The sequence below is a fragment of the Callorhinus ursinus genome, unplaced genomic scaffold (genome assembly GCF_003265705.2).
Source record: "Callorhinus ursinus isolate GAN/ISIS: 27379988/994484 unplaced genomic scaffold, GSC_fseal_2.0 scaffold19, whole genome shotgun sequence".
Lineage (NCBI taxonomy): Eukaryota > Metazoa > Chordata > Mammalia > Carnivora > Otariidae > Callorhinus > Callorhinus ursinus.
Window position 1 is genome coordinate 1,923,523 of NW_027397081.1, and position 11,508 is coordinate 1,935,030.

Consider the following 11,508-nt stretch of genomic DNA (forward strand, 5'->3'; position numbering starts at 1 on the left):
GGGTCAGAGCACCTGGACAAGGTAAGGGATGGGGGCTTCTTAACTTGGCAGACCAAGGGGTGACTTAACCGATGACCCGACAACCCTACGTGAAATCATGTTTGTCTTCAAATCCATGGAGGGCAGTGGAGGAGAAAACATTTAACCTAGAGCACCCAGTTATGGGATGATCAGGAGGGAAGCTAGAGCTCGTCTCCCAGTGGGGACACTACGTGTCTTCTCACTCCTTCCCGTCCTGGGCCACATGCCTGCTGGGTCAGTTCACTCCCCAGGATCCATGGCAGCACCCTACTGTGTCAGTGAGAAAAATAGCTGGAGTCAGGATTCCTCCATTAAGACCCGTTAAATAAGGGTGTACCACCCGCATAGCTTTTGGCGGCAGTTACAGAAAGAAGGGCTGTAATAGAATCACAACACAAATCACTTACAGTCCTCTCTCCCCTCCCAACCCCCAAATCCCATTTGGTGGTGCGAGGACCAGAACTGTGCAGGACTTGGATGCTTTGCTCTCTCATGTCATTGTTGTCCTGAGCCCTTCCTGTCATGGACGGAGCTCACTGCTCAGGAGATTAACTTTCCAAACCAAAAATGCTTGACCCACTGGAAATCTATTCGTGGAACTTATTGTTATTTTCATCATTGGACCATGAAAAATAAATTCAAAAATAGAGTCCTAAAACCCTTGCCCATCATGAAATAGCTCAAACTTCTCAAAAGGTCCAAGAGTCAGAGGGAGCTGGGAGATGTAGCATTACCTTTGTCTACTTCTATATAATTTTTCCTTTCTCTTTTTTATATCTGGGATTTATGACTTGAGAAAGAGGTATTGTGGCTCTGATTACTGTCTGTTTCCCTGGCTAATGTGGTTTTCTCACCAGAAATCTTGAACACTTTTTTTTTAAGTTGAAAGCAAAGAGAAATTGTGATAGCTTCATCTGCTATCACTTAGACAATGAAATAATAATAATCTAACAACTAATAGAATAAGAAGACACTGTATACAATAGTAAATCCTTATGTTCTTGACTCTCAGGAGGCACATGAGTTTTCTCCTACCATTGCAAATTCAAGTATCTGGTCTTCAACTTCAAGAAGCATTTACAACTTGTTGATCTACTTATGGAGCTAAAAGAATATTCTACCAGAGATTGTCCCTGCTGTTAAGTAACTCATTCAAGAGTTAAAGGAGACAGAAAAGGAGAGAGAGAGAGAGAGAGAGAGAGAGAGAGAGAGGGAATCCCAAGCAGATTCCCTGCTGAGCACAGAGCCCAACACCGGGCTCCAACCCATGACCCTGAGATCATGACCTGAGCCGAAATCAAGAGTCATATGCTCAACTAACTGACACTTAAAAATTTTTAAGTGATTTGTTGCAAAATTACTATTGCGGCATAAGAATTTGTGCCAAAGTGTAGGAGTTTAAAACAACTTTTTTTCTTTCTCAAGATATATTGGTCAGGAATTTGGAAGAAGCTTGGCCAGGCAGCTCCCACTTAGTCTCTTGGGTGGTAGAAGCCAGATGTCATGGGGGCCTCCGTCCTTGAAAGCCTAGACAGGGCTGGGCGCCAGAATGGCTCGCTCACAGGACTGGCAGATGCTGCTGGGTGTCAGCTGGGGATTCAGAGGGGACTGTTGACCTGAACAGCCAGGGAGAGCCTCTCTAGCCAGTGTGGTGGTCTCAGGATGACAAGACTTCTTACAGGATTTCTGGCTTCCCCCATAATCAGTACAGTACTCTGACCAGCTTCAGGAGTCCCAGGACATCACTTCTGCCATACTCTAGTGGATGGAGCAATCAGAAGCCCACCAAGATACCAAAGAAGGCTCCAGAAACCCACCAAGATACCAAAGAAGGGGACATAAACTTCACCTTTTGGTAAAAGCAATGTCAGACTATGGTGGGGTTCTGTTTTTAAAACAGCCGGTAAGATCCCGTTCAAATGTATTATAAACAACAAAACCTCTGATTGCAGCTCAAGGTATATATAGTAAAGGAGTCATTTTATTTGCAAATGAGAGAAACTTAATGCTACTGAGGTCAAGACTGAAAGAGGCTATAGGTTTGGGAAGCAGGTCATAGGAAAGACCGGATGAATCTGGCTTCAATCAAGAGTGGTCACCAGGTACCACTGTGGGAGCTTTATCCTCAAACTACATCTGCCTCTCGGCATATGGGCTACTTGTCATGCCCTGCGACCACTGTCTTCACAATACTTCCAGCACCAGCCAAGGCCACCCAGAAGGGGTGCCCCTGCTCCTTGGTTCATATTTGACACATCGCAGGGAATGATTCAGAGACCCAGTGTTTATCACGTGTGCACACCTCTTTAATCCATATGACAGATCCTACTCGAGTCATATGGTTAGAACAGTCTTTACTAGAGGATTGAAGATGAAATGGGGCGAACAGAGTGGGAAATGTGCACTATCGAGGAATCAAGGGAGTTTACAGTGATTAGTGAGCTACCAACTTCTCTTGCTGAGAACTGCTTAATGAAACTTCTATAAACCTTGCACAGAAAGAAATCAGTCTTTAGCTCTCAGCAAACCTCTGTTGTCCAGAGAATCCATGGAGAACTGAATGAAAGGCTATTTGATTTAGCTGATAAAGTAATGAGCCAGAAGTCAGAGCTGACACACACATACCTTCATCTATACATGATGGTCAAGTATTTTCCCTTGATGATTTCATTTGGCTGTCACACAACAGCCAAGGGTGACAGGGTAGATTTTATCTCCACTTAGTAGAGGAGACACCCAAGACCCAGGAATTTTAAGTTCTCAGTCCCAATCACACAGGGAATAAATAGTAGAGCTAGGACTGAAACGCAGACTTCCCCAGATGTAGTACATTCTCCACCTCGCCACAGATTCTCCTGATATAAAACTTCAGGTTCCTTGATGGCATGATAGACAGGAAAGGTCTTCTCTAATACCGGAGGGTCCAACCACTCCACTACTGAATCTTGGAGTAGCTGCCAAGCGGAGCGTTTTGGCTTCCACCACCGAAATTAAATAGGCCATCTTCATGTTGACTATATGAATTAACACATATCAAATAAATAAAATACATTAGCTTCCACTCCTCTCTGTCCAGTTCCCAGGAACACCGCATTTGGTCAGTCAGGTTTCATGGCAGGTGGAGGAACTGGCGTCAGACAGACCTCAGGAGTTATCTGTTGCTCCCGAAGTCAGATGTTGTTGGCTCAGGCTCATTTCACAGGTCCTCAGATCCTTGGCTCAAAGTGAAACCAAGAGGTCCTCAAAACTTTCTATGCTCAAAGTGAAAAACAAGCTCGGAACACACTTTGCTTGTGAAAACACAGTGAAAAGAACATACATGCACATTTGCTTCCACTGGCTATGTCTCGTTTGCGTTTTGAAAGACTTCTTAAGAATCAAATGCCTGAAATATGATTGGTAGCAACTTTGGTATCAGTGTAACCATCACTGAGAATTTCTTGAACTCAAGGGGTGTATTTTTTTAATCTTAACCCATGAATCCCTGAGGGTCTTGATTTGGTCAACATAAGCCAGGACCGATCATCTACCAAACTATGAAGTATACAGGTTTTCTCTGATGTCCTGGATCTCCTTTTCTGCACCCACGTTCCTTCTTCTTTCCTTCTCCTCTTACTGCGGGCCCCTCCTCCATCGAGAAGACACTGTTTGCATTAGGCTCGTGCCCGGAAACGACGAGGAGGATGACGAAGACAGTGCCTTCCACTCCCTGGGTGCCCACCATTTACACACTATTTACTCAGTGCTGATTAGGACTCAGGTCAGGCTTTAAACTGTTTTGTGTAATCCTATCTGCCCTATGAGACTGATACTCTGTTTTCCCATTTTACAGATGATAAAACTGACATTCCCAGAGGGAGATAATTTGCCAGAAGCCCCACAGCTCAGGAGGGGTAGGCGGAGACTCAGTCTCCTGTTTGTGTGACTTCTGAGTCCATTTCCTGTATTAGTCCAATCAACGTCACAAAGGGTGGCTAAATCAACCTAGTGTCTGTCCTCAGGTATCTTCACATGGAAAGAGGACAGGCAGTAGAAAGTCGTGCTTAGTGGAAATTTAAGAATTACCATTGGTGTGGCTCTTACAATGAGTAATAGGCTAATACCGAAAATATTTTCAAGTTCCTGGAAAAGGGCTTCCCAGCATCCCCCAAACCACACCACGTGGAGCAAAGCTCTGTGCTCTCTGTGACCGCCATGAGCCTGAGGAGGCCCAGTGATAGCACCGAGCTCCCGGCTCTTGTTTCTCATCTGTAAAAGGGGGGAGCGAGGCCAGGTCACCCCCAGGGACTGTTCCAGCCCCGACACCCCATCTGTGAAGGACTGAGCTTATCTTAGGGCTAACTGGTAACCCTGAAGTCCTAATGTCCTCTCATTCAGAGCTCCAGTTTCTTGGACCTTCTGTAAGTCTCCTGTGAGGTGCAAGATACCCTGTAAAACACAGTGAAGGCAATTCTTCAGTGAAATGTCATTACGGGCGCCTGGGTGGCTCAGTCGTTAAGCGTCTGCCTTCGGCTCGGGTCATGGTCCCAGGGTCCTGGGATCGAGCCCCGCATCGGGCTCCCTGCTCCGCGGGAAGCCTGCTTCTCCCTCTCCCACTCCCCCTGCTTGTGTTCCTGCTCTCACTGTCTCTCTCTGTCAAATAAATAAATAAAATCTTTAGAAAAAAAAAAAAAAGAAATGTCATTACAAATTACAGCCCTGAAACCACTTCATCTCTCAACCTCCTTTCCCAGGAATTGGTAGTAAAGACGTAATGCTGTTTCCAGCCCCTTTCATCTTTAAAGCTCTTACTAAAACACTGAATTAATCTTCAAAATGTCACGAAGGGAGGCACAATCTTAGCGCTATCTCTTCTCTTGCATTCTCTTCATTTTTCCTTGTCAGTCATGTTCTGAGAGTAGCGTCTCCTTGCAGGAGACCTGCAAGGTCGTTTGCTTGAAAATCACATCTGATGCTTGATTCTCACAAACGTTCTCGCCATGCACTCATCCAGTGTGGGGGATAATTTCGGAGTGCCTTCCAAGCCCAAAGACCAAGCATTGCCCATCTGTCTATACATTTTATCCAACAAAGTCGAACCCCAAGTAGCGAGGTGAGTACACCCAACTGATGGCTCTCCATACAACTGATGTTGATTGGATTCTGCTTGGACCCCTGCAGCAAGCCGGGCCAATCAGATGACTCTCCTCCACAGCCAAAATGGCCATGAAGCTACTACAGTCTCAGCCTGGAGCCTGGACTGTCTTCTTGGATGGAGTTGATGAAATTGGAAGGGAGGGTACATCCGCCTTCCTCGGTGAGCCCACCTGCAAAACTAGAAAGATGAGGCAGATGTGCAGCAGGGAATGGAGTCGGGACATGGACAAGAGAGTACGTCCTGGGTCTCCATCACCTTTCATTCACTGGCTCCATTCCTTGACTGCACCTTTTTATTGTGTCAACCTAGCATCTTCACTAACACCTGCAGCCTGCGCTTGAACGACCCGAGTCACACACGACTCCCTGGACCTTTCTCTAGCACCTCTCATAACTTCTGGAATTCTTGGGGTCCAGAGAAAGACTCAGGAGTCAGAGATGTTTTCCCTTCCTCCAACTGGGGGTGGTGGTAGGGGTGGAAAAGGAGATAGAGGGGAAAAGATCTGAGTATTTGTCTCTATTTTTACTGCCTTCTTTTGAATTCATTTCTTGCTGACAGCACATGGTTTCCCGCCTCCTTTCCAGAAGGACTGTCACAGAGTTACATCCATTCTTTGTGGTGCTATAACAGAAAACATAACAACAACATAAGCCCACCACCTAATTGATTTGCAGGTAGTCATATAAGTAGAAAGAACGGAACTTTTAAAATAGCAACGATACTAATATTTTCTTTTAAAAAAATATTTTATTTGACAGAGAGAGAGAGCGTGCATGTGAGTGTGAGAGGGGGTAGGGGCAGAGGGAGAAGCAGACTCCCTGCTGAGTAAGGACCCCGATGTGGGACTCGATCCCAGAACCCCTGGATCGTGACCTGAACCAAAGGCAGACATGTAACCGACTGAGCCACCCAGGCGTCCCGCTAATACTGTCTCATGTTTCCTAATTTATGCTTTGACCTTTCTACTTAATTTAATCGATCCTTAGGTTGTGCCAAGCCATGTCATAAAATCATGGACTGTCAGACTGAATCAAAAGAAGAACATCATCTAAAGTATACAGAACTATAAATAACCCCTTCCTGGGTCCCCTGCCTGATGCGACTTGGAGGTGGCTACCCATAAAGCCAGCAGAATGGGGTTTCAATTGGGAGCAATGACAGCTTAATGGAGTCGGGAAACTTAGTACTTAACCCATGGCTAGCTTTCAAAATGTCCTTTTGCCTGAGCTGACCTGAAGTGGATTGTCTCCTCCATCCCTGCCCACCATCTCCAGCCCCACCCATCTCAGAGGGGGGCCTAGGAGGCCGAGTCTGGGTTGCATCACTATTGGAAGGAACCAGGTAGCATTCCAGGGAAGGGTGTCAAGAATGGTGGGGGTGGGGTGCAGGGGAGCTCTACAGAATAGAGGCCTCTGAAGCCAAATTGAAATTCAACCTCTGTCATGGTTGTACCCTGCCCTAGAACATGGGGGTGGGCATCAGAGTCCCACTGTCCCCAGTGTCTAAAATATGTCATCTTGTCCTGGGCAGTAGAGAGCTGAGCCCTGCCCTACCCCCACCCCCCGGCCCTGTGTGAGTAATGACGTGCTCCTTAAAAAGACAAAGGGTAAGAAATTCATCTTCAATATTCCCCTCAGAGTATACTTCCTAGCTGACCTTGGCACTATTGACATTTCATTTGCTCACTCAGGGATCAAAAGCATTTTTCTTTAAAGGAGCTCCTACTATGGGTCCTATCGGCTTATTATTTCATGGCTTATTATTTATAGTGGTTCTAAAAATGTGACTCCTTACATCAGCAGGAACCCCATTACCTGGAACTGGTTAGAAACGCACATTCTTGGGGCCCCCCTCAGATCTGCTAAATCAGAAGTTCTGGGTTGGTTTGGGGTTGAGCAATCTGTATTTTCACAAGCCCTGAAGGTGATTCTGCTGCCCGGTACAGATGGTGAGCCCCTACATGCTCCGGAGACCAGCCACTCCAGACAGGAGGTCTGTTTCATCTAATCCCTGGAAATGAGATTCTTCCCCTTCAACAGTACAATGACGAGCTATACTGGAGCTTTCAGCAAAAGTTAAAATCAATAAACCAATTCTGTCTTTATTTAAAATTTAGATATTTTGTCCATCATAAATTTTTGCCCTTTGTTTCGGTTTTTTAGAACATCTGTCCTTATTCCCGAGGGTTTTGGTGATGCCCTCAATTTTGTGGCTAGAAGGAATGTGTCACTCGCAGACCGTGGTCCTGCCCTTGGAGAAGCCATTCTCACTGGAGAGAGGGGGTAGCTTTCAGAGCCGTCAGCTTAATGCCACTGGGTTCTGAAAGGTGGAGGACAGGCGTTCTGGGAGTGGGTGTGGAGGGCTCGCACATCCTCCCCGCGGGAACAGAACCGCGAGCTGGCATACCACAGGCCACCCTCAGCCGTGGGCTGTCGGGATGGGAACCTTGTAGAATTGCTAGGCCCAAAGATCTTTTTTCAACTTCAGGGATTTAAACAATACTTTCCAAAGTGGTCCTAAGACTTCTCTCCTCATGAGCACGGTTTCAGCCAGAGGTGATGACTAATATTTGCTTCTGAGCGAACCCATGTTAACCGGGATGGACTAACTTGATTTAACGTGATGTCATGGGTACTCAGAGTTACGTTCCATTTTCTCCTCCTGTCATGGCTGATTAATCACTGAACTGTGACAAGAGGGAGGTAATTCTCTCTGCAGGTCTGGAGCTCACCTCCGCCTGTATTTTTAGCTACAAAAGGGCAGAGCTGCCAAGGAGGGGGCCCGACACAGGACTGCCCAATAAACCAACCACCTTCTTTCCTGTCTTCCTTCTTTTCATTCCTCTTTCATTTTAAACCACAGGAACAGCAAGTAGAATGCAAAAGCTGTGCATATAAAAATTATAATTTAATTAAATGAAATCAATGACTCTCCATAAGTTTTTAATTTTGGGAGAGATGCAAGCTCCTTTACCCAGCTAAGCTCATCTGCAGGCACCGAGGATGCTGAACCTACTTCTTGCTGAACAACAAACTCTGATTCATGCTGGCTGCATATTTGGTAGGACATGACTCAGTAGCTGTGGGGGTAGTAAATGCCATGGTGGTGCTCCCCCCACAGACCTTCTTTAGATCTGAGGCACCCAGCCCCTGACTTCTGGGATGGTCAGGGTGATGGCTCTCACTGGAATTGCCCTAAGTCATCAGGCTCAGCCTTGCTCGAAGTTACACCACCTCTAGGAAGGCATCCCACAGCCCACAATATGCTAAAGCAGGGAGACAAAGACCCAGCCCCCATGGCACAATTTGGGACACTGGGAAAAACATCTCAGCTCCGAACTTTTGACAGAATCAGCTGAGGCCTTAGCCACAAATGTGCTTCTCCTTCTGCCCACTCTCTGCCTTACTCACTTCCTTAAAGCTGTCTCTCCAGAGAGACGCCCTCCCTCTATCCCATCCAGCTATCCATCTCGGTGGTGTCTTGGGTATCTGTTCTCATGGAATTCAGTGGAACTATCATGGCTCTAGGAAGCAGACTGTAAATGGGACTTTGGAAACAGATCATCTACTGGCTGGTAGGCAATAAGGACCCCATCATTAGTGGTAGGTGGAGAATGAACAGCACCTGGAATGCTGTAGCAGGGTGGTTGTTCAACTCTCACTAGTATTGGGGGAAGAGTTTGGTCAAAAAGGATGCATTGGCTTAGGTGACATGTCTGGCGTTCATGGAGTATAAGGCAATGATAGCCATGAGAACATTGCAGTGGGTGATTGATGCTGAGTACCAGTGATGAACTCAACAGATACAACAGGCTCAGGGGGAGAAATCCCCAATGCAAGATGGAATGGGAAGGCAAGAGAGGACTCCTTGGCAACATTTAAGGGATCTCCTATGGCTGGAGGATCAGGCCCAGGACCAGGCTGAGGACTCAGTCATGAAAGTAGTGGCCATTAAGGGAAGACTGGATTCTTTCCTGCAGCAGGCTTCCCATGCCAAAGTGGTGACTCCACTAGGGAAGGAGCAGGACCCTGAGATCTGGGGCAGGGATAGCAGTGTAGATGCATTTGGGAACCTTGAATTCCCAGATTCCTCTGACTGTTCTGGGCATTAAGAATTGACCCACTCTTCACTTAAAGATAATACAGAGGCCTCAGATGAGGCAGGTGCCCTACAGGATAAGGTCCACTTACGTCCTCCTGGAAACCAGAGCAGTAACAAGGGTCTGGAGTGGGGCATGCGCTAGGCCTGTGGAGGGAAGAAAGGAGCTATTCACCGCGGAAGCTGTAGAATTTGGCTAATATGTTCTGGTGGGAACTAGAAAAAACACATATGGAACTGAATCTTGAGTGTTCTAGGTCAAGGACAGCACGATATAAGGCTGGCTACAGGAGAGTTTATTGATACGGAGTACACTTCTAAATATAGGATGTAACACCGGGGTGCCTGGGTAGCTCAGTGGGTTAAGCATCTGACTCTTAATCTCAGCTCAGGTCTTGATCTTAGGGTCGTGAGTTCAAGCGCCACATGGGCTCCACGTTGGGTGTGGAGCCTACTTAAAATATATACATATTTGACATAACACCTTAGCAAGGACCCTATGAGATGTGTTAACACACTCCTAGAATGGCTCTTGAAAGCTGGAAAAGGAAACAGCATGGAATGAATAAAGTAGAAATGCCAGAGCTTATATGGCTGATTATAGAATATGTGAACAAAAGGCTCAGAGAAGAGCACAAGCTAGAGTGGATTTACTGTGTAAAGCTGGAAAACTCACCAGCTGTATACATTCTTCAGAGGGGTTCAGGGAACACTCCCTTTATCTAAGCAATATGCAGTTTACTGAGCCAGAGTCCTGGGAGCCCACTTTCCAGCAGAATGGTGTGAGAACTCAGCGGTATAGTGTCTTTGGGGTGGGCCCTGCTGAGGTGGGTGCTAGGACAAGACACCTGAACTTGCAAGGGCCTGCGTGCTCTGGACAAGCAGCGAGCCAGAGCACCACCAGAGTCTTGCCACATGCATGGCCGGAGGCCATGTAGTAGGAGCAGGGGAAATACAAGATGGTGGTGTCCCAGTACCAAGAAGAAAACATCTCCGTCCTGCAGGACCCCATCACCCTCCACTGACATTATGCTTGCTGCAGAGGTGAAATGCTCGGAGTCCAGCTCCATCATCACAGAGCAGGTAATGCATGACAGATTTGGAGATGAAAAGCAGCAAGTCGACTGATGTCACAGTCCACGCTTTGGTAACTCATCCTCCTGCACACATGCTACACATGTTTCGTGCAACGTTTAAACAACTCTGTATTTCCACCCTCCTAAGACACAGTTATCCTGACAGGTCAAGAATTCTCACCCTTTCCCCAAAAGTCAGGAAGTGCACAGCCCCAAAGCTCACCCATGTCTGGCTGTATTAAGGACTCCCAAATTCCATCCCATTCCTACTGAATATTGTGTTAGTTAATGAGTACATTTGAAAATTAACCCAGAACTTGCATGTAAAATAAAAAATGGGCAAAGGAGAAAGAAAAAAATAATTAATCTATACATGTGAACACATACAACAAGCAAAGAAAAAATATGCAAAACTCCTATAGTTCTTGTTCCTGTAATTGATTACAAGACTCTAGTGGATATTCAATCATCCTTTTTTCCCCCACTACGATTTCTGTATTTTCCCCATCCTCAGCCAGAATCTTGGCTGATTTGGGTTATTTCCCAGCTGGAATGTCCCAAAGATTAATTCCCAAAGGGCCGAGGTTATCAACTGGCGTATCTCTTTTTGATGCTGTCATTTTCATTAACTTTTTCTATTGGGTCTGGAAGCACCAAGAGGCACACCAGAGAGTCCACTGGATTGCAAACAAAACCCTCCTTGGCCCTACTATGCAGCAGCAACCCAGTTTCCTCTTGGTATTCAAGATCAGCGACTCCAGCAAACACAGGACCTCTTCCACCTGTTTGTTCAAGTGGCATAAGTCCGAAATGGTCAGGTAGGTGCCTCGTCTTCAAATTCAGTAGAAGCACCACTGTGTCTTTTGGAGAAGTCCTAAGACATCCAAACTCACAGAGCGCCAAGTTTCTCAGTCAATAAGCAGGAATTCTGGGAATGGGTTATCAATCATCACGGTGAGAAGAGCCATCCCCATCCCTTGATTCCTGAAATTAAAACTCTTAGAGCAGAACTTAGAGCCCTGATGCAGGACTATAAAGGTACATTGGTTACCCTGCCAAGTAAAAGCCAAGTGTGTTTTGAGTTCCTTCCAAATTGGTGTGGAAATGAAGGCATTGACGGGGTCGCCGGCTGTATACCGAGTGTCAGAGTTCTGCTGATTTGTTCCAGTAGAGATG

At 46.4% G+C, this 11,508-nt stretch overlaps 1 long non-coding RNA gene across 1 annotated transcript; it reads left to right on the plus strand.

The window, feature by feature from the left end:
* Positions 1-6,571: 6,571 nt before the first annotated feature.
* On the plus strand, positions 6,572-7,273 carry LOC141374564 (uncharacterized). The gene is made up of 2 exons (XR_012381568.1): positions 6,572-6,764; positions 7,074-7,273. It is a non-coding gene; the product is annotated as an uncharacterized lncRNA (long non-coding RNA).
* The last annotated feature ends 4,235 nt before the right edge of the window (positions 7,274-11,508 follow it).